The sequence below is a fragment of the Pseudophryne corroboree genome, chromosome 8 (genome assembly GCF_028390025.1).
Source record: "Pseudophryne corroboree isolate aPseCor3 chromosome 8, aPseCor3.hap2, whole genome shotgun sequence".
NCBI classification, from domain to species: domain Eukaryota; kingdom Metazoa; phylum Chordata; class Amphibia; order Anura; family Myobatrachidae; genus Pseudophryne; species Pseudophryne corroboree.
The window spans coordinates 110,691,404-110,715,934 of record NC_086451.1 but is presented as its reverse complement, the minus strand read 5'-3'; the positions used below and the strand labels follow the sequence as shown (position 1 = coordinate 110,715,934).

Below are 24,531 nucleotides of genomic sequence, written 5' to 3'. Positions count from 1 at the left end.
GGCCAGTCCAGTCCACAGAGAGCTGGGAGGGCCATGCGCAGCTCCCAGCTCTGTGGTTTGTCCGCCGCCCGTAGTGCCCTAGTTGCTAAGAAATATGGGGGCGTGCCGTGAGTCCACATCCCCCGACTCATGGCACGCCCCATTTGCAGTGTTCATGCGCCCCTTTCTCATCACACACACACCCCCTTTCACGTGTGCGCGCGCAGATGCCAGGGCCATAAAGAGGCCCCAGTCCGTCCCTGCTGGTACCCCATTCTATTTACGTTTTTGTATAAAGGAGGTAACTCAGGCTGGGGGTTTCCAGGCTGGATAACGTCCAAGTAGCAGAAGGCAGAAAATATGGAGGAAAGCTCAAGAAAATAGCCAGTGCATTGATATAATATAAAATACAACCATAGACATTAAATTCAGGATAAAGTAAGAATGCTTTCAAAAATAGGATCAGGACTCTAGGTCAACAGTAACTAGGTCGACACTATCTAGCTAGGTCGACCACTATTGGTCGAAGTAACTAGGTTGACAGGGTCTCTAGGTCGACATGTTCTAGGGTCGACATGTTCTAGGTCGACAGGTCAATAGGTCGACAGGTCAAAACGATTTCTTTCATTTTTTGTACCTTTTCATACTTAATGATCCACGTGGACTACGATTGGAAAGGTAATCTGTGCCGAGCAAAGTGGTAGCGGAGCGAGGCACCTTGCCCGAAGCTGCGAGGGGACACGGTGCACTAATTGGGGTTCCCGGTCAATCTACGAAGAAAACGACACCAAAAAAACATTAAAAACTCATGTCGACCTTTTGACCTGTCGACCTAGACCATGTTGACCTAAAGACCCTGTCGACCTAGAGACCCTGTCGACCTAGTTACTATCTACCTTCCATACCACACCCTTCAAAAATAGTAGTGTTCATTTATTTATCAGTTAACAAAACGCAAAGTGAATGAACAGAAATCTAAAATCAAATACAGGCAGGTACTTATCCATCATGTAATACCATCAGGGAGGCGTCCGATTGCCTCCAAATTTATCCTGCACAGGACGACCCCAAACAGACAGCTAATGTCATTAAAAACCATCTTCAGTGTAAAGAACAAGGAGTCCAGGAAGTGATGCTATGGACCCCAGAGCCCTGATCTCATTATCTATTCTGTCTGGGATTACATGAGACAGAAGGATTTGATCAGTGGTTAGTTCTCAAAGAGGTTTGGAACAACCTCCCTGAAGAGTTCATTCAAAAACTGTGTGCAAGAGTGTACCTAGAAGAATTGATGCTGTTTTGAGGGCAAAGGGTGGTCACACCAAATATTAATTTGATTTCTATTTACTTTGCATTTTGTAAATTGATAAAAATAAAACTATTGACACATCTATGTATTATTCTTACTTTGCAGCATTTTTCCCACATCTGCCTAAAACTTTTGCACAGTACTGCAAACCAAACAGATAATATATCTCCATCTCCATCTAATCTGCTTACGAAATCACTCCGAAGCAAACTCTCCAAACATCTCTCATTTACAGAACTGTCTAAAAAAATCACAAATATATATATAAAATATAAATATATCTTTCAATGCTCTAATTGTTAGTATGTGCTATGCTACGGGGTACACAGATGTAGTAGATGCCAGTGAAAGTAGAATTTGGAGCACACCAGCCAGATGGACTTAACCAGGAACTGTGGTTGGTCATAATGCACAGAACACATTACTGACATACTCACAGATATACAGGTGGATAGCGGAGATGGAGCAGAGCATACAGCAAACCAGCTGGTTACGTATGCAGGCACTGGCAGCAGGATATTGCAGGGACGACAACACCACTTACAGCTTTTAATACATCATGCTAAAGAGTACTGTATGTCTAAATTGAAAGCAGCTCACAAAACACCTAACACTTAGGGCTGAAACACACGCGCCGGCTACTGCCGGCCGGGAAAAAGCCGTCCGGCTTTTTCCCGTGCCGGTATTGTGATGAACAGTGTGAAGGGTAGGGTCCTTTCACACTGCACGGCCCCGGCTCGGCTGCCGGGTTGCAGCCGGAAATATCCACTGGAAGGTCCGGCTGCCGGGCCGGGGCCGTGCCGTCTCTGCAGGCAGTGGACCGTGTGTGTGAAGGGGAGCTTTCACACACCGTTTTTTTTCCAAGCCGTGTCTAATGCTGCGCATGCGCACAGCATTACACACGGCTTTTCTTGAGATATGGACTATGGGGGTAATTCCAAGTTGATCGCAGCAGGATTTTTGTCAGCAATTGGGCAAAACCATGTGCACTGCAGGGGAGGCAGATATAACATGTGCAGAGAGAGTTAGATTTGGGTGGGGTGTGTTCAATCTGCAATCTAATTTGCAGAGTAAAAATAAAGCAGCCAGTATTTACCCTGCACAGAAATAAAATAACCCACCCAAATCCAACTCTTTCTGCACATGTTATATCTGCCTCCCCTGCAGTGCACATGGTTTTGCCCAATTGCTATCAAAAATCCTGCTGCGATCAACTTGGAATTACCCCCCTATGTGTGCTTACGATTTTGGCTTATGTGAGATGTCATTTACATGTGAGATGAACTAGATAGTACACGATCTAGCAAGGATTGACTTGCCTGCACAGTCTATCTTTTCTTGCGATGCCGACGTGGCGGGACCGCGCATCGGGATCGAATTGGGATCGCAAGGGGACTTTCACCTTGCGATCTGCACTAACTTTTCTTGCAATTTTGACTATATAGTCAAAATCAAAAGAAAATATCTCACCATGGCCCTCATTCCGAGTTGTTCGCTCGGTAAAAATCTTCGCATCGCAGCGATTTTCCGCTTAATGCGCATGCGCAATGTCCGCACTGCGACTGCGCCAAGTAAATTTGCTATGCACTTAGTAATTTTACTCACGGCTTTTTCATCGGTCTGGCGATCGTAATGTGATTGACAGGAAATGGGTGTTACTGGGCGGAAATAGGCCGTTTTATGGGCGTGTGGGAAAAAACGCTACCGTTTCCGGAAAAAACGCAGGAGCGGCCGGAGAAACGGAGGAGTGTCTGGGCGAACGCTGGGAGTGTTTGTGACGTCAAACCAGGAACGACAAGCACTGAACTGATCGCAGATGCCGAGTAAGTCTGAAGCTACTCAGAAACTGCTACGAGGTGTGTAATCGCAATATTACGAATACTTCGTTCGCAATTTTAAGATGCTAAGATTCACTCCCAGTAGGCGGCGGCTTAGCGTGAGCAACTCTGCTAAAATCGCCTTGCGAGCGAACAACTCGGAATGACCTCCCATGTGTACACACCTTTACTTTCATTCTCACTCCACTGTTCTGTGCCAAGCTACAGGGTTCACTTCCTGCCACGTCCACCAAGTTGACTCTACAAGTTCTTGTGTGGTCATGAACTTCTCCTTCCAAAAGTTCAGTCTAGAACATGTCCACATAAACAGGTTCTTACATTCATTTTATTGCATTTTGTTCCAGATTAGGCCTCTTACCCACAGGTGTTAACTTTAAAACCCATGGGTTAAAATGAACTGTACAGTATGTATACAGACGGGTTCACTACGATATGCCGGCAGTCGGGAGCCCGACCGCTGGCTTACCGACAGTGTGGCGAGCGCAAATGAGCCCCTTGCGGGCTCGCTGCGCTCACCACGCTACAGGCACAGTGGCGCCACGCTATTTTATTCTCCCTCCAGGGGGGTCGTGGGGGGCGAGGGAGAATAAGTGTCGGTATGCCGGCTGTCGGGATCCCGGCGCCGGTATACTGTGGGCCGGGATCCCGTCAGTCGGCATACTGAAGACCACCCATACAGACACAAAAGCAGCTTGTCTACATTTAAAACTATTTGTATTTGCTTTTCAAAAGCATTTGAGGTCATGCATCTTTTATCTAAACACAATTGAATGAGGCAAGCAACAACAAAAAAAACCACACACCGGAACAGCGTAGCCAGTGCACCCAAAAGCTTGTAACATTGGCCCTCATTCCGAGTTGTTCGCTCGCTAGCTGCTTTTAGCAGCATTGCACACGCTAGGCCCCCGCCCCCTGTGAGTGTATCTTAGCTTAGCAGAATAGCAAACGAAAGATTAGCAGAACTGCTACTAAATAATTTGCTGCAGTTTCTGAGTAGCTCCAGACCTACTCCTAGACTGCGATCACATCAGTTCGTTTAATTCCTGGTTTGACGTCACAAACACGCCCTGCGTTTGGCCAGCCATTCCGCCGTTTCTCCAGCCACTCCTCCATTTTTCCAGGCACGCCTGCGTTTTTTAGCACACTCCCTGAAAACGGCCAGTTTCCGCCCAGAAACACCCACTTCCTGTCAATCACACTACAATCACTCGAGCGATGAAAAAACGTCGCTCGAGCTTGTGTAAATCTACAAAGTTTTGTGTGAAAGTACTTAGCGCATGCGCATTTTAGCCATTTTTTTTCTTAATCGCTGCACTGCGAAATTCGTCAGCGAGCAATCAACTCGGAATGACCACCATTGTTTATATGGTATTATGACACAATGTCCCATTGTCAGACCCATTCGTATGAGCTGTACTAGCGATAACACATGGAATTAAGGGGCATATGTACTAAGCCTGTCAGCGTCCAGAGTCTTACCAGTACGCTGGAGCCGCGGGGCTGGCTTCTCAGGCGGCGTGCGGGCAGCGGCGGAGGTGGGCTGCTGCTCCGGGTCCGAGGGCAGCAGTAGCGGCGGTGAGGGGGTCCGCTCGTGGCGGCGGGACGCCGCTGCAGCGGGTCCTAGCCATTGCTAGGAGACCTGGGGCAGTGAGCTGTGTAGCTATGCAGAAAGGTCTGCATTACTGGGTGCCGCCATGTTGGAGACCAAGTTTGAGGCATAGTTCTTGTTTCCTGTTTCTTCCAGCCAATCCAGGGGAAGTTCTCCCTATAAAAGGGGGCTGGTTTAGGACAGGGATGCCAGTGCTTCAAGTCACAACCCTGTTGTAGGTGCTTTAGCCTGTGTTCCCAGGATTCTTGCTGTATTCTGGTTACTCCTGACCCTGCTTTGCCGGTTCTCTGTTGCTGCTGCAGCCCTGCCGTTCCTAGCCTGCTGCTGCCTGTGGAAGCGCTCCTGGAAAACCCAGTCCAGTAAGACTCTCTGGGCACGGTCGGTCCCGGGTCTTCTGCCTCGTCTTTCAAGCCACTCCCCACATATCTACATCTCCAGCCACGTCTTTAACCACCATCCACAGTTCTGCAGTTCATAATCTACAGCCTTGTCTTTCAAGCCACAGTCCACAGTCCTTTGTCTCCAGCCACGTCTTTAACCACTATTCACAGTTCCGCAGTTCATTATTCACAACCTCGTCTTTCAAGCCACAACCCGCAGTTCTTTGTCTACAACTACGTCTTTAAGTCATCGTTCACCAGCCACAGTTCTCTACCTCAGCCCTGTCCATAAGAACTACAATCCACTGACTCTTGGCTCCGCCTACGTTCTTCATTGCCCCTTGTCCCATGAGAAGGAACTATATCCAACCCCCTCGTCTCGATTATCCACAGCCAACTACCTCCTTGGGCAAGTCTCAGCTGCCGGATCCTCAAACCTCGCTAGCCGTGACAAAGCCTTGGAGAGATAAAGGACCAACCAATCAGCTCCTGCCATTTTTCACACCATTTCAACAAGGCAGTAAGGAGACGATTGGTCGGTACTGTATCTCCATCCACTTACCTCTCGAAGGCTTACTACATCCTCTAAATGTCAGTGGGATGAGGCCTTGTTTGCACCATATAATAAAATGACCCCTCAGTCTTACCATAGTTTGTGTTACAGATAGTGTGAACACTGAATGAGACCGCGAGCTCTTGCCGTTCATTCCTGTGGCTGCCGTGGCCCTTTGTTTGTTGCCGAACTCTAGCCATGTCTAGAAGTAAAGTACCCAAATCAACTACATTTTCTTGATAAAATAGAGCAACAAAAAAAAAAAATAGATCTAAAATGTCCAACTATAAAGTCAAAACTTTTAGAAGACATAGAAATAATTCGAGTTTCAGACACACTGGTATTTGAAACAAAATGTATTTGCCATTGCAGATTTAAAGCTATTTAGGTTTGTACACATCACTACATGAACTACAGCATAGAGAGAATTGCATCTTATACAACTGAATATTCTCCTTTTGAAAGAGTGTATGCTGAGGAAGGCCTTATTATGCTGGCTTGCTGGCTGAGGTGTCAAGAGGAAATGTAATCAAACATTGGAAAGAGATAGTGGATATTTTGTCCTAAGCAATTAGGCTCTTACTATCATTTATCTAGCACAGTCTTAAAATGACTGAAGCCAATGGTATTTCCAATTTCTCCACTTTAGCTCTCTTAGGGGTCTATTTACTAAGCCTTGGACTGAGATAAAGTAGATGGAGATAAAGTACCAGCCAATCAGCTCATAACCGTCATGTTACAGGCTGTGTTTGAAAAATTACCATTAGGGGCTGATTGGTTTGTACCTTGTCTCCGTCCGCTTTATCTCAGTCTAAGGCTTAGTAAATAGACCCATACAGCTACCCTTCAGTGAGAAACAGTTCCATCAGTGTACACCACTTTTTAACGCAAACTACTTTATGGACTCAACCCTGAGTACATCACCACATCTACTGTATACGATTGAACCAAGTTCTCATCCATACAAGGCCTGCAGGTGGCCCTCCTCAGCTGTTAATGCTGTGTACAAGCCATTGGTTCCATACTTAATTTATGCGGTGTTATTTAATTTATGGCTATTTAATTTCGAGATGCAGCTCAGCTGGGTTAGTCAAATGGCGTTGCCCTTAGTTACAGACATGTTTTCAGTAAGTGAGTAGAGAATAGATTGAGAGCTTAAGAGGGGAAAGAGAATGGTGTTGCTTAGCACTAGTGAGCACCACTATCGGCTAGTGTTCTCCAAGAAGTGATTAAGTCATTATCTTTAGCTTGGGATTGATGTGATTTACTACGCAAACTTATTTAGCGATACATCACTCTACAGCTGTGTTTGCATACTAGTGATTTAAGATACTATAGGGATCCACACCACATACCCTGCACCTATTTCGTATATTTACCTCTCTGGAGTCCCATGTCAGCACTGCACAAGTCATGGTTAAGATGGTCTGGACACCATTTTCCCAGAGATTTGCACACACGCAGTACAGAAGTGACCAGAAACATGTTCACACAGACTCTGATATAAAGTCTATTTTCATCTGATCATTTTAAAGCAATATCACAATTTGCTAATCACTGTTGACTGCTAATGATGGATGTCCATCTTTTGGGTAAAATGTTTAATTGCATTATACAGCAGGAAAAATTCTGCATGATCTGGGAATGAATTTCAAGCTACTATATAATGAAGACAGTATTGAGTATTATTAATAAAGTCATAGAAATTATGAACGGTTTATTTTACTTTGTCAACGTTTCAAAATTCTTTAAAGTGACTGCAGCCACGTCTGATAGACAAAAGGGAAAGGCTTGAAAGATATTTCTTCAACTTTTTGAAAACTATAAAAAATCAAAACAAAACAAAAAGCAGAAAAGCACGACCATACCCTGAGGTGAGTGGTTTCATTGAGGGATTAAAAAGAGATTCTCATACTGTATTTTGCTAATCATAAACTAGGCTTAAACCGCACAAAATAAAATATTTTAGCAAAGATGGCTAGTATAATAATGTTTTTGGAAGAGAAATTAAGAATGTATAAAGACAAAGATATTTCACTAGTTTTCAATGTTTCCATAAGATTTATTAAAGAAATACAGAAAATTACAGGAGGATATTGGAGCTACTGTACTTTCACTGCAAAAATTAACGCGTTTCAGATGAAACTGTAAATGTAATACAGGTTGAGTATCCCATATCCAAAATGCTTGGGACCAGAAGTATTTTGGATATTGTTTTTTTCCGTATTTCGGAATAATTGCATACCATAATGAGATACAGTATCATGGCGATGGGACCCAAGTCTAAGCACAGAATGCATTTATGTTTCATATACACCTTATACACACAGCCTGAAGGTCATTTAGCCAATTTTTAACTAACTTTGTGCATTAAACAAAGTGTGTGTTCATTCACACAATTCATTTATGTTTCATATACACCTTATACACACAGCCTGAAAGTCATATAATACAATGTTTAATATCTTTGTGTATTAAACAAAGTTTGTATACATTGAGCCATCAGAAAACAAAGGTTTCACTATGTCACTCTCACTTAAAAAAATCTGTATTTCGGAATATTCCGTATTTCGGGAATATTTGGATATGGGATACTCAACCTGTAAGTACTTCTGTTTCAACCCAAAATTCGAGGCAATGATTTTAAAGAAAAAAACAGCATATCTATTTTAATATAACAGTTTTAAATTTCAGTTGCAAAACACGCAGAGAAGAGTTAGCTTGCAAATACTGCCGCTTCGCAATTATCCTCCAAGACTCATATCATAATCTGAAGATAATTAGAGTGCATAGATCAGCTGAATATATGTGATTGGTCATAAGATGCCTTCTGTTTAGGAGACTTATGAGAAACTGAAAGTTGCTAGCTTTTTGACTGATAATAGCCATACTGTATCAATCACTTGTTTAACCCACTGCCAACTGATAGGTGCTTTAAAACCATTATGTGACATACTACACGTTTCCAAAAATTGTTTTTTCTTCAGCCATTGTTAGAATGAATTTGAAATAAGTGGTGCTGGATAATATTTATGTATGATTCTCTGTTTCATTGGGTCCTGTGGTGACCCACATGTATTTTCGTTGACAGTTTATTTATGTGTTTTGTTTAAGGACAAGTCTGCATACTTTACAGCTTGTGTAAGATGCACAAAGATGTGTTAATGAAAATCCAAAAACCAACCAGCTGATTTACAGAATGACATGGAAGTATATTCAAAGAAAAAAAAAAAAGGATTATGAAAAAAAATAAATAGTCTGACAATCTGCTGCAGTGACCTGTCTACCCTGCCAGTGTGCCGATAAGTTAGTTTAGAATTTTTTTATTCAACATCCAAAATATATTTCTATTATAATCTGAAATTATGTTTAAATAAAAAAATGCAACCTCAGTGCAGCAAGTACTTTGAAAGCACATGGTTTTCTAAATATGTATATTTTTTGCATTACCTCAACAGGATATGTGGAATAAAGTTAAAAAAAAAGTATATACAGAATTTATATATATTTTTAAATAAATGTACATTACTATTTTGTTAGTACTTTCCTTTTGTTTATTTCTTACCAACACTTGAGGTATATTATTTACAAATTGACTGTTCTCAGCAATTTTTAAAGCAGCTCTAATAGCAAGTGCAAAGCTCAGAATGTTTTGCATTTAATATTAGCATCCCTTCACAGTTTGAGGCCAAACCCACCAGGAACTTTTGCAAATTTAATATACCCCTTGGATGTAGTTAATTCGGGATGTAGTTGACATGCCGGAGGGTTAGGATTAGGCTGCAGTGTGGAGGGGATGGGGCGATATCTAGTAAAGGTACAAATACACCAGTGGATATACATTGAGACCTACTGATTCAGAAAGGCTGGGGGCATCTTACAAGAAGAGTTGCAGATAAAGGAATATTTATCTTTCCTGGCACACACAGTGTTAAACTTGTTGCCGCAGGGACCTGTCACACAAGTGCTTTCCTTCTAGCTGTGAAACTTTTTAAAGAGTTCACCCTCCTTCCTCCCTCCAGCTGTGTGTGACGGCCAGTCCAACGCATTACGGGGCGCTGCTGTAAGGATGCCTGTGGCTACATTTTTTTAGTAACTTAGGAGTCCTGGCTCGTGACTGTCATTCAGCATAAAATGACAAGTGTGAAGTTCAACAAAAGAGCAAGGGAACTTTTGATTGTTAACACAGGATAATCAAACCCCTGTTAAAAACAAATTTAATGCAACTGCACACATACCACTGTAGACACCTAAATTGTATAATTTTGAGTAAAACAATAAAAAAAATGGTACTGCAACCTCAAAAAGATATTCTGTGAAAATATATCCTGTGGGATACTCTTGCCAATAGTACATGTCTCACCACTGGTTTGAGTGCTTAGTAAGGGGTTAAGGGGTACCATACAGCAACAAACTCGATTCCAATTTAACAAATAAGCTAATTTGCCGATCTCAGATACTGGGATAATCAACAAATTTCAATATTTTTGAAATCAGACTTTACAATTCTGATTAAAGATTTCCAGCATGTTTTAGTTTGCCAATCATATGACCCAGTCATCAAAATATACAACTGGCCCAATTAAATATTGTTGCATGTGCCCCTTTAGTATATCAGATTGATTTGGTTAATCTTGGTTGGCAGTTCCATCGATCTTGACTTTCAAATACCATGTGCATAGGAAATCTGCCAATGTCAGACAGGGGTCAACCTGCCCAATAACCTTTGGTAGGTATGTAGCAGCCTACCAAGTGTTATTACAGTAAGTTGGTGTGGACCACTTCAGATTTGAAGCAAAAGAGAGACCTACTACCACTGGCCCTAGGGTGCAAACAGGGGGACTGAAATACTTTGAGGGTTGTGATAGGGGGGCAAGTACAGTATGAACCTCTTCTCCAGACATTAATAAGCTCTTACCCTGCTTCGATAAACATTGTTAGAAGGAGCAGACATCAACTTCATTACAGAGCAGTTTAAATTGCTATGAAGACTAGGGAGGTACAAAGCTTGGTGGCAAGGGGTAATTAATATAGGGGGGTGGTGAGACCAGATAGAAAGGTGCAGCAACGGGTGGAAGGCAGGGTGTCACATTCAATAATGAGTAGGAAGGCATGTGCACAGGTGACCAGGCTAGAGGGAGTAAAGGTGGGGGCCAATGAGGTGTATTGTACAAGGAGTCAGACACAGTAGTCTTAACCTAAAATTGACCTAAAAGGGTGTATAAGTTTAGACTGTATGTAGACAACTGTTGCCCTTTACAGAATGCCTACATAACATTTAATAAAATTGAAATCCAGACTCCTGACTAATTAGAAAGCTTACATTGTTTCTTCTATAGGAAACTTGTTCCTTATTGATATTTCTTAAGATGTTTTGCAGACCCCCTCCCATCTTCTCATTTAGAATTACAGATGGAGCCTCGCTCATCTAGCCTTCTCTTCTGCGCCTAGGTGCCCCATTGTTTATTAGCATAATCCTTTCATCTGTTGTTCTGAGCTGCAATACAATACAGAGAGAACAATACAGCAGGGGATTAAGTCATTACAGCAAGGGATTAAGTCCGACTGCTCTGGCTCAATTAATCCTATGAAAAAGGGATAGATGAGGAGGGCTCCATCTGTACTCTAGTACATATTTATTTTTATTTTTTTGTATCTGCGCCTGGCAGTAACTCTGCTGCGCATTACTGTATTGTCTTGTGGGTCCTCTGACAACATATTTATTTTTATGTGTTCCAGTATTTCAATATAGATTGCAAAATAAATGTTTAAAAATCCTCCATTCCACAGGTCAAGATTTGTTTCATTCTCTACTACTGAGCACATTTTGAAACTAAAGCTGGGTACACATGGAAAGACTGAAAGATTGAAAGACCAGAAGATAAAATATTTCACTTTCAGCTCCCTGCTCCTGACTCAATGATCTAGAATGTACACATGGAAAGATCTAGCCAAATCTTTCAAAGATCTTGGCTAGATGGTTTTTGGCTCCAAATTGCAATATTTTCTTAGTGGCTAGATGACATCTAGGCAAAATCGTTCATCGTTCATACACTGTAGACAGTGAACGATCATGAATGATCTAGCCAAAATTTACCTTGCTGCACAGTCTATCAACGATTTTGTCGTTTACCCGAGGAAGCGCGCCTAGTGAACGATCTAGCCTGTACACACGGAACAATATTATAGTTCAACGGCTTCTCTAGCCAAAATAGTTGGCTAGATCGTCCCGTGTGTACCCAGCTTAGCAGTCAGAAGGGAGAGAATGTAATTTCGGCACCTGAGATAAAGAAACAGTTACATTTCTGATTAAGCTTGACAATCCCACTACAGTATGTAGCATGCTTTGCTAGTTCTCCAGAAGGTACCTTCTCCCATGTTGGTCGGAGAAGGTGGGGGTGAGGTCACTGATGCTACGCAATAAAACAGGTGTGCGGTATAAATCTGAAAACTCCAAGGGCTTTATTAAGCAAAAATCTTGATATTGTGCCGATCATTATGAGGAAATATCGACACAATATATATTTCTCTAACGTCCTAGTGGATGCTGGGGACTCCGTCAGGACCATGGGGATTAGCGGCTCCGCAGGAGACAGGGCACAAAAATAAAGCTTTAGGATCAGGTGGTGTGCACTGGCTCCTCCCCCTATGACCCTCCTCCAAGCCTCAGTTAGGTTTTTGTGCCCGTCCGAGCAGGGTGCAATCTAGGTGGCTCTCCTAAAGAGCTGCTTAGAAAAAGTTTTTAGGTTTTTTATTTTCAGTGAGTCCTGCTGGCAACAGGCTCACTGCAACGAGGGACTTAGGGGAGAAGAAGTGAACTCACCTGCGTGCAGGATGGATTGGCTTCTTAGGCTACTGGACACCATTAGCTCCAGAGGGATCGAACACAGGCCCAGCCATGGAGTCCGGTCCCGGAGCCGCGCCGCCGACCCCTTTGCAGATGCCGAAAAGCGAAGAGGTCCAGAAACCGGCGGCAGAAGACTTTTCAGTCTTCATGAGGTAGCGCACAGCACTGCAGCTGTGCGCCATTGTTGTCACACACTTCACACCAGCGGTCACGGAGGGTGCAGGGCGCTGCAGGGGGCACCCTGGGCAGCAATGAGAATACCTTGTTCTGGCTAAAAAATACATCACATATAGCCCTTGGGGCTATATGGATGTATTTAACCCCTGCCAGGTCTCACAAACTCCGGAGAAGAGCCCGCCAAAATAGGGGGCGGGGCCTATCTCCTCAGCACACAGCGCCATTTTCCTGCTCATCTCCGCTGCGAGGAAGGCTCCCAGGACTCTCCCCTGCACTGCACTACAGAAACAGGGTAAAAAAGAGAGGGGGGGGCACTTTTTTTGGCGTTTTTGATATATATTAAGCTGCTATAAGGGAGACAACACTTCTATAGGGTTGTTCCTATATATTTATAGCGCTTGGGTGTGTGCTGGCAAACTCTCCCTCTGTCTCCCCAAAGGGCTAGTGGGGTCCTGTCTTCGATAAGAGCATTCCCTGTGTGTCTGCTGTGTGTCGGTACGTGTGTGTCGACATGTATGAGGACGATGTTGGTGTGGAGGCGGAGCAATTGCCGGTAATGGTGATGTCACCCCCTAGGGAGTCAACACCGGAATGGATGGCTTTATTTATGGAATTACGTGATAATGTCAGCACATTACAAAAATCAGTTGACGACATGAGACGGCCGGAAAACCAGTTAGTACCTGTACAGGCGTCCCAGACACCGTCAGGGGCTGTAAAACGCCCTTTACCTCAGTCGGTCGACACAGACCCAGACACGGACACCGAATCTAGTGTCGACGGTGAAGAAACAAACGTATTTTCCAGTAGGGCCACACGTTATATGATCACGGCAATGAAGGAGGCTTTACATATCTCTGATACTGCATGTACCACAAAAAGGGGTATTATGTGGGGTCTGAAAAAACTACCTGTAGTTTTTCCTGAATCAGACGAATTGAATGAAGTGTGTGATGAAGCGTGGGTTAACCCCGATAGAAAACTGCTAATTTCAAAGAAGTTATTGGCATTATATCCTTTCCCGCCAGAGGTTAGGGCGCGCTGGGAAACACCCCCTAGGGTGGATAAGGCGCTCACACGCTTATCAAAACAAGTGGCGTTACCGTCTCCTGAAACGGCCACCCTCAAGGATCCAGCAGATAGGAGGCTGGAAACTACCCTGAAAAGTATATACACTCATACTGGTGTTATACTGCGACCAGCCATCGCCTCTGCATGGATGTGCAGTGCTGGGGTGGTTTGGTCGGATTCCCTGACTGAAAATATTGATACCCTGGATAGGGACAGTATTTTACTGACTATAGAGCATTTAAAGGATGCATTTCTATATATGCGAGATGCACAGAGGGATATTTGCACTCTGGCATCGAGAGTAAGTGCGATGTCCATATCTGCCAGAAGAAGTTTATGGACGCGACAATGGTCAGGTGATGCGGATTCCAAACGGCATATGGAAGTATTGCCGTAATAAGGGGGAGGAATTATTTGGGGTCGGTCTATCGGATTTGGTGGCCACGGCAACAGCCGGGAAATCCACCTTTTTACCTCAGGTCCCCTCCCAACAGAAAAAGACACCGTCTTTTCAGCCGCAGTCCTTTCGTTCCTATAGGAACAAGCGGGCGAAAGGACAGTCATATTTGCCCCGAGGCAAAGGAAAGGGTAAGAGAGTGCACCAAGCAGCTTCTTCCCAGGAGCAGAAGCCCCCCCCCCGGCTTATGCAAAGCCCTCAGCATGACGTTGGGGCTTTACAAGCGGACTCAGGGGCGGTGGGGGGTCGACTCAAGATTTTCAGCGCACAGTGGGCTCACTCACAGGTGGACCCCTGGATCCTGCAGATAATATCTCGGGGTTACAGGTTGGAATTCGAGAAGTCTCCCCCTCGCCGGTTCCTAAAGTCTGCTCTGCCAACGTCTCCCTCAGACAGGGCGACGGTATTGGAAGCCATTCACAAGCTGTATTCTCAGCAGGTGATAGTCAAGGTACCCCTCCTACAACAGGGAAAGGGGTATTATTCCACACTATTTGTGGTACCGAAGCCGGACGGCTCGGTAAGACCTATTCTAAATCTGAAATCTTTGAACCTGTACATACAAAAATTCAAGTTCAAGATGGAGTCACTCAGAGCAGTGATAGCGAATCTGGAAGAAGGGGACTTTATGGTGTCCCTGGACATCAAGGATGCTTACCTGCATGTCCCAATTTGCCCTTCACATCAAGGGTACCTCAGGTTCGTGGTGCAAAACTGTCATTATCAGTTTCAGACGCTGCCGTTTGGATTGTCCACGGCACCTCGGGTCTTTACCAAGGTAATGGCCGAAATGATGTTTCTTCTACGAAGAAAAGGCGTATTAATTATCCCTTACTTGGACGATCTCCTGATAAGGGCAAGGTCCAGGGAACAGCTGGGGGACGTAGTAGCAAATAGTGCTGCAACAGCACGGGTGGATTCTGAATTTTCCAAAATCTCAATTGACCCCGACGACACGTCTGCTGTTCCTGGGAATGATTCTGGACACGGTTCAGAAAAAGGTGTTTCTTCCGGAGGAGAAAGCCAAGGAGTTATCCGAACTTGTCAGGAACCTCCTAAAACCAGGGAAAGTGTCTGTGCATCAATGCACAAGAGTCCTGGGAAAGATGGTGGCTTCTTACGAAGCGATTCCATTCGGCAGATTCCACGCACGAACTTTTCAGTGGGATCTGCTGGACAAATGGTCCGGATCACATCTGCAGATGCATCAGCGGATAACCTTATCGCCACGGACAAGGGTGTCTCTGCTGTGGTGGTTGCAGAGTGCTCATCTGTTAGAGGGCCGCAGATTCGGCATACAGGACTGGGTCCTGGTGACCACGGATGCCAGTCTGAGAGGCTGGGGAGCGGTCACACAGGGAAGAAACTTCCATGGAGTATGGTCAAACCTGGAGATGTCTCTTCACATAAATATACTGGAGCTAAGAGCGATTTACAATGCTCTAAGCCTGGCAAAACCCCTGCTTCAGGGTCAGCCGGTGTTGATCCAGTCGGACAACATCACGGCAGTCGCCCACGTAAACAGACAGGGCGGCACAAGAAGCAGGAGAGCAATGGCAGAAGCTGCAAGGATTCTTCGCTGGGCGGAAGATCATGTGATAGCACTGTCAGCAGTGTTCATTCCGGGAGTGGACAACTGGGAAGCAGACTTCCTCAGCAGACACGATCTACACCCGGGAGAGTGGGGACTTCATCCAGAAGTCTTCCACATGATTGTGAACCGTTGGGAAAAACCAAAGGTGGACATGATGGCGTCTCGCCTCAACAAAAAAACTGGACAGGTATTGCGCCAGGTCAAGAGACCCTCAGGCAATAGCTGTGGACGCTCTGGTAACGCCGTGGGTGTTCCAGTCAGTGTATGTGTTTCCTCCTCTGCCTCTCATACCAAAAGTACTGAGAATTATACGGCAAAGGGGAGTAAGAACGATACTCGTGGCTCCGGATTGGCCAAGACGAACTTGGTACCCGGAACTTCAGGAGATGCTCACGGAAGATCCGTGGCCTCTACCTCTAAGACGGGACCTGCTTCAACAGGGACCGTGTCTATTCCAAGACTTACCGCGGCTGCGTTTGACGGCATGGCGGTTGAACGCCGAATTCTAAGGGAAAAAGGCATTCCGGAAGAGGTCATTCCTACACTGGTAAAAGCCAGGAAGGAGGTGACTGCACAACATTATCACCGCATTTGGAGAAAATATGTTGCGTGGTGTGAGGCCAGGAAGGCCCCCACGGAGGAATTTCAATTGGGTCGATTCCTACATTTCCTGCAAACAGGATTGTCTATGGGCCTCAAGTTGGGGTCCATTAAGGTTCAAATTTCGGCCCTGTCGATTTTCTTCCAGAAAGAATTGGCTTCAGTTCCTGAAGTCCAGACTTTTGTAAAAGGAGTACTACATATACAGCCCCCGGTTGTGCCCCCAGTGGCTCCGTGGGACCTTAATGTAGTTTTGGATTTTCTCAAACCCCATTGGTTTGAGCCACTCAAATCGGCGGATTTGAAATATCTTACATGGAAAGTAACCATGCTACTGGCCCTGGCTTCAGCCAGGAGAGTGTCAGAATTGGCGGCTTTATCGTATAAAAGCCCATATCTGATTTTCCATTCGGACAGGGCAGAACTGCGGACGCGTCCTCATTTTCTGCCTAAGGTGGTGTCAGCGTTTCACCTGAACCAGCCTATTGTGGTGCCTGCGGCTACTAGCGATTTGGAGGATTCCAAGTTGCTGGACGTTGTCAGGGCATTGAAAATATATATTTCAAGGACGGCTGGAGTCAGAAAATCTGACTCGCTGTTTATACTGTATGCACCCAACAAGCTGGGTGCTCCTGCTTCTAAGCAGACGATTGCTCGTTGGATTTGTAGCACAATTCAACTTGCACATTCTGTGGCAGGCCTGCCACAGCCTAAATCTGTCAAGGCCCATTCCACAAGGAAGGTGGGCTCATCCTGGGCGGCTGCCCGAGGGGTCTCGGCATTACAATTCTGCCGAGCAGCTACACCACGGGGGAGAACACGTTTGTAAAATTCTACAAATTTGATACCCTGGCTAAAGAGGACCTGGAGTTCTCTCATTCGGTGCTGCAGAGTCATCCGCACTCTCCCGCCCGTTTGGGAGCTTTGGTATAATCCCCATGGTCCTGACGGAGTCCCCAGCATCCACTAGGACGTTAGAGAAAATAAGATTTTACTTACCGATAAATCTATTTCTCGTAGTCCGTAGTGGATGCTGGGCGCCCATCCCAAGTGCGGATTGTCTGCAATACTTGTACATAGTTATTGTTACAAAAAAATCGGGTTGTTATTGTTGTGAGCCGTCTGTTCAGAGGCTCCTACGTTATCATACTGTTAACTGGTTTCAGATCACAAGTTGTACGGTGTGATTGGTGTGGCTGGTATGAGTCTTACCCGGGATTCAAAATCCTTCCTTATTGTGTACGCTCGTCCGGGCACAGTATCCTAACTGAGGCTTGGAGGAGGGTCATAGGGGGAGGAGCCAGTGCACACCACCTGATCCTAAAGCTTTATTTTTGTGCCCTGTCTCCTGCGGAGCCGCTAATCCCCATGGTCCTGACGGAGTCCCCAGCATCCACTACGGACTACGAGAAATAGATTTATCGGTAAGTAAAATCTTATTTTTTTTCACAGCTATTCAGCAAACTTTGCAGGAACAGCAGTTGCAGTAACATACTTTTGTTCTAGGCTTTGTTATGGGAAGTCTAAAAAAATAAAACCCGTTTTTAATTCTTAATGCGAATTGTATATAAACCACATAAATCAAAGTTTATGGACTAATATAACTTTGGGAGGCTGGAGCTGGGCTTACAATTGCCACTCGTTTCAAGCAGGGACTGATGGGAAAATTTCCCTCTGTCCCTGCATTTTCCATCAAAATTATGGATTTTCTTTACATAACGCCATTCTGAAACGGGATATAGTTATTCAGGTCGACAGTCACTATGTCGATCCCATATGGTCAACGTTGAAAAGGTTGGCATGGTCGACAGGGTCATTAGGTCGACATGTAAAAAGGAAGAAAATGGAAAAGATTGACCAGTACAAAAGGTTGGCACATAAAAAAGGTTGACATGAAAAATGGAACGAACAAAAAAGGTCAACATTTATTTTTTGGGAGTCTTTTTGCCGTCACACTTAGAACCCCAATTAATGTACTGCTTCCCCTTCAATTGCACGATTCACTCAACGTGCTTCCCTTCAATTGCATGATTCACTCAACGTGCTGTGGGCAAAGTACCTCGCTGCGCTCAGCACAGATTACTATTACCAATCATAGTCCACCTGTATGGTAAAGTATGAAAAAATTTTGATAAAAAAATGCTAAAAACCTTAAAAAGTGTCGGCCATATGTGTGTCGACCATTTGAACCCGTGGACCTTTTGCACCAGTTGACCATAAGCTCTGTCAGCCTAATGACTATGTTGACCTTTTGACCATGTCATCCTAATGCATGTCGACCATATGTGGTTGACCTATTGACTGTCAACCTTTTTACTGTTGACCTATAGTCTAGATACCCTGAAATTATGTCATAGTAAAACTTTATCGGAAAGTTTAACATTTTTATGCTTGCTGTATAGTAGATATTCAGTGAGGTGGGTATGAATGGAGAAGATAATTGTGTTATCTTCTCTGGTAACCCTTTGCTAAATAAAAGGGTTACTTTGAAAATGCGGAAACACTTCTTTCTGTATTTTTGATAAGATAATAAACATCCTGAATAGAGCCCCAAATGACTTTTTTATGTACTTCTTCACTGTTCACAATGTAATACATGAAAGTAGTTGGAGATTTTCACATACAGTAGCTCCATTAGGTCTATAAATCAGAGGTTTCCTAGATAACCAACTTTGGGGAACAATTGGGGAACATTCAATTACCTGTTTTTGCTGTGCAGGTGAAGCTCTGGGTTTAACACCTAGAGCTATTCAATTAATTATTAATTTCCCCTCATGGTAAACCTTGCAGTGCACATTGACCAAAGTTCTGGAATCTGTATGTTTCCCTATGCATTATGACCCGGAGGGTGGATTTTTCCTTGCAGATCACGAGGCTGTAAGGAAAAAATCTGCACTAACTTAATGTGCAGGGATGTTGCACAAATTGAATAGGTCCAGGCAGACAACTAACTAACCACTGTAATTGAATCGGCTCCCATAGTATTTTAATGGAGGAGAATTCCAGTGTGGATTTGAAGGCAGACATTCCTATGCAGGCGATATATAAATAAATTTAACTACATTAAAATTGCTATTGTTACATTCAGATTAATGTATGCTGTGTGAAGTGAGCGGCCCCCCCGTCGTCGTCGCTCAGCACACATCGCGCTGTGCTGAGCGGGGGGAGAGATGTGTGCTGAGCATTCTGTGATAGATCGCTCAGCACACAGCTCTTTAGTGTGTACCCCCTTAAGGACAGCAGATTGTAGCAATATCCTAAATAATGTTTAAATCAGAGTTTCATTCACCCCTAATTAAGAATAATGGGATTACTCACTACATAATGAGTTTTTTTCTATCCTAAAAAAAAAATAAAAAAATAGTCATTTATTATGCACCATTTCCCATATGTAAGTCAGATTTCATGAAAAAAAAAATTAAATGTGTTTCTGAATAGGAGACTGTAGATTAGTCTTGTTATCAGCTATACCTGTAATTCTTGGGAAAATTGCAGCATTTTAAATAAGCAGCAGATGGCGCTGGTGACACAGAATCAGACAAACGTACCTTTACATCTGTGAACGAAGCAATCACATACCTGTGAGGATAAGAGGCAAAATTACTAGAAGGTAAAATAATAATTCTAGGACATCTGCTTAGTTGTATCGGACCAAGAGGGAAATAACGTAGTTGTCCCCTCCAGCAAAAACCTGCTGTTTTCTGTCCCCTGGCGCCAAGGCACCAACTGCTCCAATGTTTAGATGCCAATCCAATTGTAATGCCTGCAATCCACCTCGGGACCTGTTTATTTAAAACTTTATCAAGTATAGAGAAACAACTGTGTTATACGGAGGGGGCGGGGAGAGCATCTGCTACGAGGATATTGTGTTTATCAGGTGGAGTGAACTGAAGGAGTAGGCACAGAACACCAGTATATGAATGTAAAACATTGTAATACAAGGCACTGCAGGTTTCTCTGAAAGGTGGTATTAGGAGTCGCAAACAAATAAGAAACTAGTTCTTTTACCCTCGAGAAGACTTAGGGGTCTATTTACTAAGCCTTGGATGGAGATAAAGTTGCTGGAGATAAAGTACCAGCCAATTGGCTCCTAACTGTCATTTTTCAAACACATCTGTGACATGGCAGTGAAGAGCCGATTGGCTGGTACTTTATCTCCAGCAACTTTATCTCCATCGAAGGCTTAGTAAATAGACCCAGGGCCGGTGCAAGGTGTCTTAGCACCCTAGGCAAAACTTCAGCCTACTCCCCCCCCCCCCTTTCCCCCCATACTTATTTTTCAGCTAGGCACTGCCGACAGTGCAGAGGCTGTGTAGTGCTGTCATCCTGGAATGCTGTGTGCGTGTGTCTGGTACCTGCAGTCACTACTGGTGTCCTGCATGGGAGACAATGGCATACATACAGTCCATAGTCCCCTGTTAATATTAATCGTTTCTAGAGTCGGCAGTGCCCCCACCAGACCAGGCTCCAGCCACAGGGGAGCATGCACTCAGTGTGACCAGTACAGTCACAATCACACTAACCTGAGTCCATATGGTTCTGCTCAGGGACTCTCTGCTGTTAGTGGGTCTCCTGTTGATTGCCCATGCTTCCACAAAGAGTTGCAGGGATGGATAAGCTGGTGAAGCTGTGACACAGGATCTGGTCACATGAAGGGGGAGAGGGACACAAGACCTTGAGGCATGAGGGGGAATGACACGGGACATGCGGACATGAGGGCAGTGCCGTAACTAGACATTTTAGCACTGTGTGCAAGGTAGGGCATCAGCCCCCCATCTATGCAAAAGAGGTGCAGTGCGCGCCGTAGGTGCGCGCAAAATATATAGGGGCGTGGCTTCATGGGGAAGGGGTGTGGCCACACAATAATCCCAATTCATATTACATATTATGGTAGTCGCCATCATTCAAATTACAATGCACAGTAGCGCCACTATAAGAGGCAGAGCCCCTTTTACACATTACGACAGACAGCGTCCCCTTTTTACACCTTACATCAGACAGCATCCCCTTTTTACACATCACGGCAGACAGCGTCCCCCTTTTTTACACATTACGCCAGACAGCGTCCCCTTTTTACACATCACGGCAGACAGCGTCCCCCTTTTTTACACATTATGGCAGACAACGTCCCCCTTTCTACACATTACGGCAGACAACGTCCCCCTTTCTACACATTACGGCAGACAACATTCCCTTTTTACACATCACGGCAGACAGCGTCCCCCTTTTTTACACATTACGGCAGACAGCGTCCCCTTTTTACACATTACGTCAGACAACATCCCCTTTTTACACATTACGGCAGACAGCGTCCCCTTTTTACACATTATGGCAGACAACATCCCCTTTTTACATATTACGGCAGACAGCGTCCCCTTTTTACACATTACGGCGAACAGAGTCCCCTTTTTACACATAACGGCAGACAACGTCCCCCTTTTTACACATAACGGCAGACTATGTCCCCTTTTTACACATAACGGCAGACAGCGTCCCCTTTTTACACATTACGGCAGACAGCGTCCCCTTTTTACACATTACGGCAGACAGCGTACCCCTTTTTACACATTACGGCAGACTGTGTCCCCCTTTTTACACATTACGGCAGACTACGTCCCCCTTTTTACACATTACGGCATGGGGAGGGAGGAGAGGCATGGTGGGAAGAGGTGAGGGAAGGGGAGGGGAAGAGACATGGGGAGGGAAGAGGCATGAAAGAGAGAAAGCGAGGGGGGAGAAATGTTGAGAGAGAGACATGGCAGTCTCATACTTACCAGGCTCCTCTTCTGCAGCTAGCAGCCCGGCGACCTCCTGAGCAGGTCCCGAGCTGTAAGACAGCGCTGAGCTGCAGTATCGTCCAGGGGTTAAGTGCATATGATCAGCACCGCGGGGTGCTTGATTGTGTGGCCCGCATCCCCAGCCTGGTAAGCAGCAGTCCACGCTGCTTCCGGGTATTGTGGCCAGGGTCTGACTCTTGACGCTGGGGAGGGGAGAGGGATGCGGCAGCAGGGACGTGGCGGGTATACATGGGAGGATGCAGGGGAGAGGATGCCGGGCAGGCAGCAACAAACAGCCCTGTAAGCGGGCAGCACATGCTTAAATTGCTTAGCTGTGAATCCGCAACTGATACGGCCGGCCCTGTGTTTGTGCCAGCGGATGCGCCCACAGTGCAGATGCGCTGTGTACAACGCACCGCTAGCACACACCTAGTTACGGCCCTGCATGAGGGCGATGGGGAGTTGGGAGGAGGGACACAGGACACTGACCATGAGTGGGTGTGGCACAGGACCTTGGCACATGAGGAGGGAAGAGGGTTACACAAGACATGAGGGGGAAAGGGGAAGAGAGACACAGGACCTGGGGACATGAGGGGGGGTGACATAGGACTTAGGAGGATGACAAAGGACCTGTGCATATGAGGGGGAGAGGGTGACACTGGAAATGGGGCGTGTGGGCACAAGACCTGGAGGCATGAGGGACACAAGACCTGGGAACATGACCTGGGGGCATGAGGAACACAGGATTTAGGGTATTGACACAGGGCCATGGCACATGAGGGGGAAGGTGGGGACATAAGGGGGGTGGAGAGGGGGAGTTGGGACACAGGACATGGGGATATTAGGGGGTGGAGAGGGGAAGGGGGGACACATGACCTGGGGACTTGAGGGGGGGGGGGGTGACACAGGACCTGGGCACCTGAGGGGGAGGGGGTGTCACGGGACATGAGGGGGTGAGGGGGGACACAGGACCTGGGGACTTGAGGGGGGGGGCGGTAACAGAGGAGCTGGGCACCTGAGTGGAGGGAAGGGGGTGTCACGGGACATGAGGGGGGTGGAGAGGGTGAGGAGGGACACATGACCTGGGTACGTTAAGGGGGGGGTGACACAGGACATGAGCATCTGAGGGGAGAGGGGGTGTCACGGGACATGAGAGGGTGGAGAGGGGGAGGGGGGACACAGGACCTGCGGACTTGGGGGGGGGGGGGTGACAGAGGAGCTGGGCACCTGAGGGGGGGGGAAGGGGGTGTCACAAGACATGGGGACATGAGGGGGGTGGAGAGGGTGAGGAGGGACACATGACCTGAGGACTTTAAGGGGGGAGAACACAGGACCTGGGCACCTGAGGGGGGAAGGGGGTGTCACAGGACAAGAGGGGGGAAAGGGGGCGTGACACTAGACATAAGGGGGGAGAGGGGAGAAGGGACACAGGAGCTGGGCACATGAGGGGGTGCCACGGGACATGAGGGGGAGGAGGGACACATGACCTGGGTACATGGGGTGGGGGGGAGCATCACGGATCATGGGGACATGACGGGGTGGAGAGGGGGAGGAGGAACACAAGTTGTCAGTGTCACACAATCTGGGGACATGAGGGGGGTAACAGAGGACCCGGGGGAAAATCGGGGAGAAGGAGGGCCGCAGTATACCGAACCGCTGCGGCGGACTTGCGCTATACGAGCCGTTGTAAGATGGGGGGGGGGCAGCCGCGGCGGCTTCTTGGCGGCGGGCGGCAGCGACGGTATCTTCCCTCACCTTGGCTCAGTTTCTATTCCTCCGCCCGGCGGCGAGAACTCACCAAACTTGTGCTGACGTCGACGGGCGGGCACAGATGCTCTCCTTTCTCTTTGCTGCCTGTGACGGAGGCTGTCAGCGCTGCACCCTCTCTCCCTGGTGCTGATTTGTATGCTGGGACTGGGAGTCACTTGTGTCTGACTCCCTGAGGAGCTGTGTGGATTGTGGTCACATACACTGCTCCAACCACCAATAGAAAGCTTTCAGACATTTTTTTCTTCTAGGCAGCCGTAGCAGGCCGCCCTCAGGTACCGCCGCCCATAGGCAGCTGCCTAAAGCTGCCTAGTGGAAGCGCCGGCCCTGAATAGACCCCAAAATCACTTAAGAGTATCAATTTAAAACATTTTGTTATACATCATATATACTGTGTAGCTGTGTAGCACTTGCAGGTGTGCCACTGGTTGGGGTGTCAACGACCAAACCAAATTATTTAAGGTCCATGTGATGGATAAGAGCAGAGCTGATGGCTGCCAGTCACAAAGTATGAACAAACAGAAGCGCAGTCCTGTCCACTAACACAAACCTGACCCTAGGGATGGCAGGTGA

The 24,531-nt window shown here is 46.1% G+C and overlaps 1 long non-coding RNA gene across 2 annotated transcripts in view; it reads right to left on the bottom strand.

Annotated features, from left to right (window-relative positions):
- The window catches only part of LOC134947541 (uncharacterized), a 60,756-nt gene extending 36,594 nt beyond the window's left edge, over positions 1-24,162 (bottom strand). The window contains exons 1-2 of one of the 2 annotated variants that reach the window (XR_010182607.1): positions 23,990-24,162; positions 19,963-19,993 (exon numbers count right to left, since the gene is read on the bottom strand). This is a non-coding gene — a long non-coding RNA (uncharacterized LOC134947541). Of the gene's footprint in view, positions 1-19,962; positions 19,994-22,188; positions 22,981-23,989 lie in introns of those variants that run through there. The other variant, XR_010182606.1, reaches the window with a different exon arrangement.
- Positions 24,163-24,531: the final 369 nt, after the last annotated feature.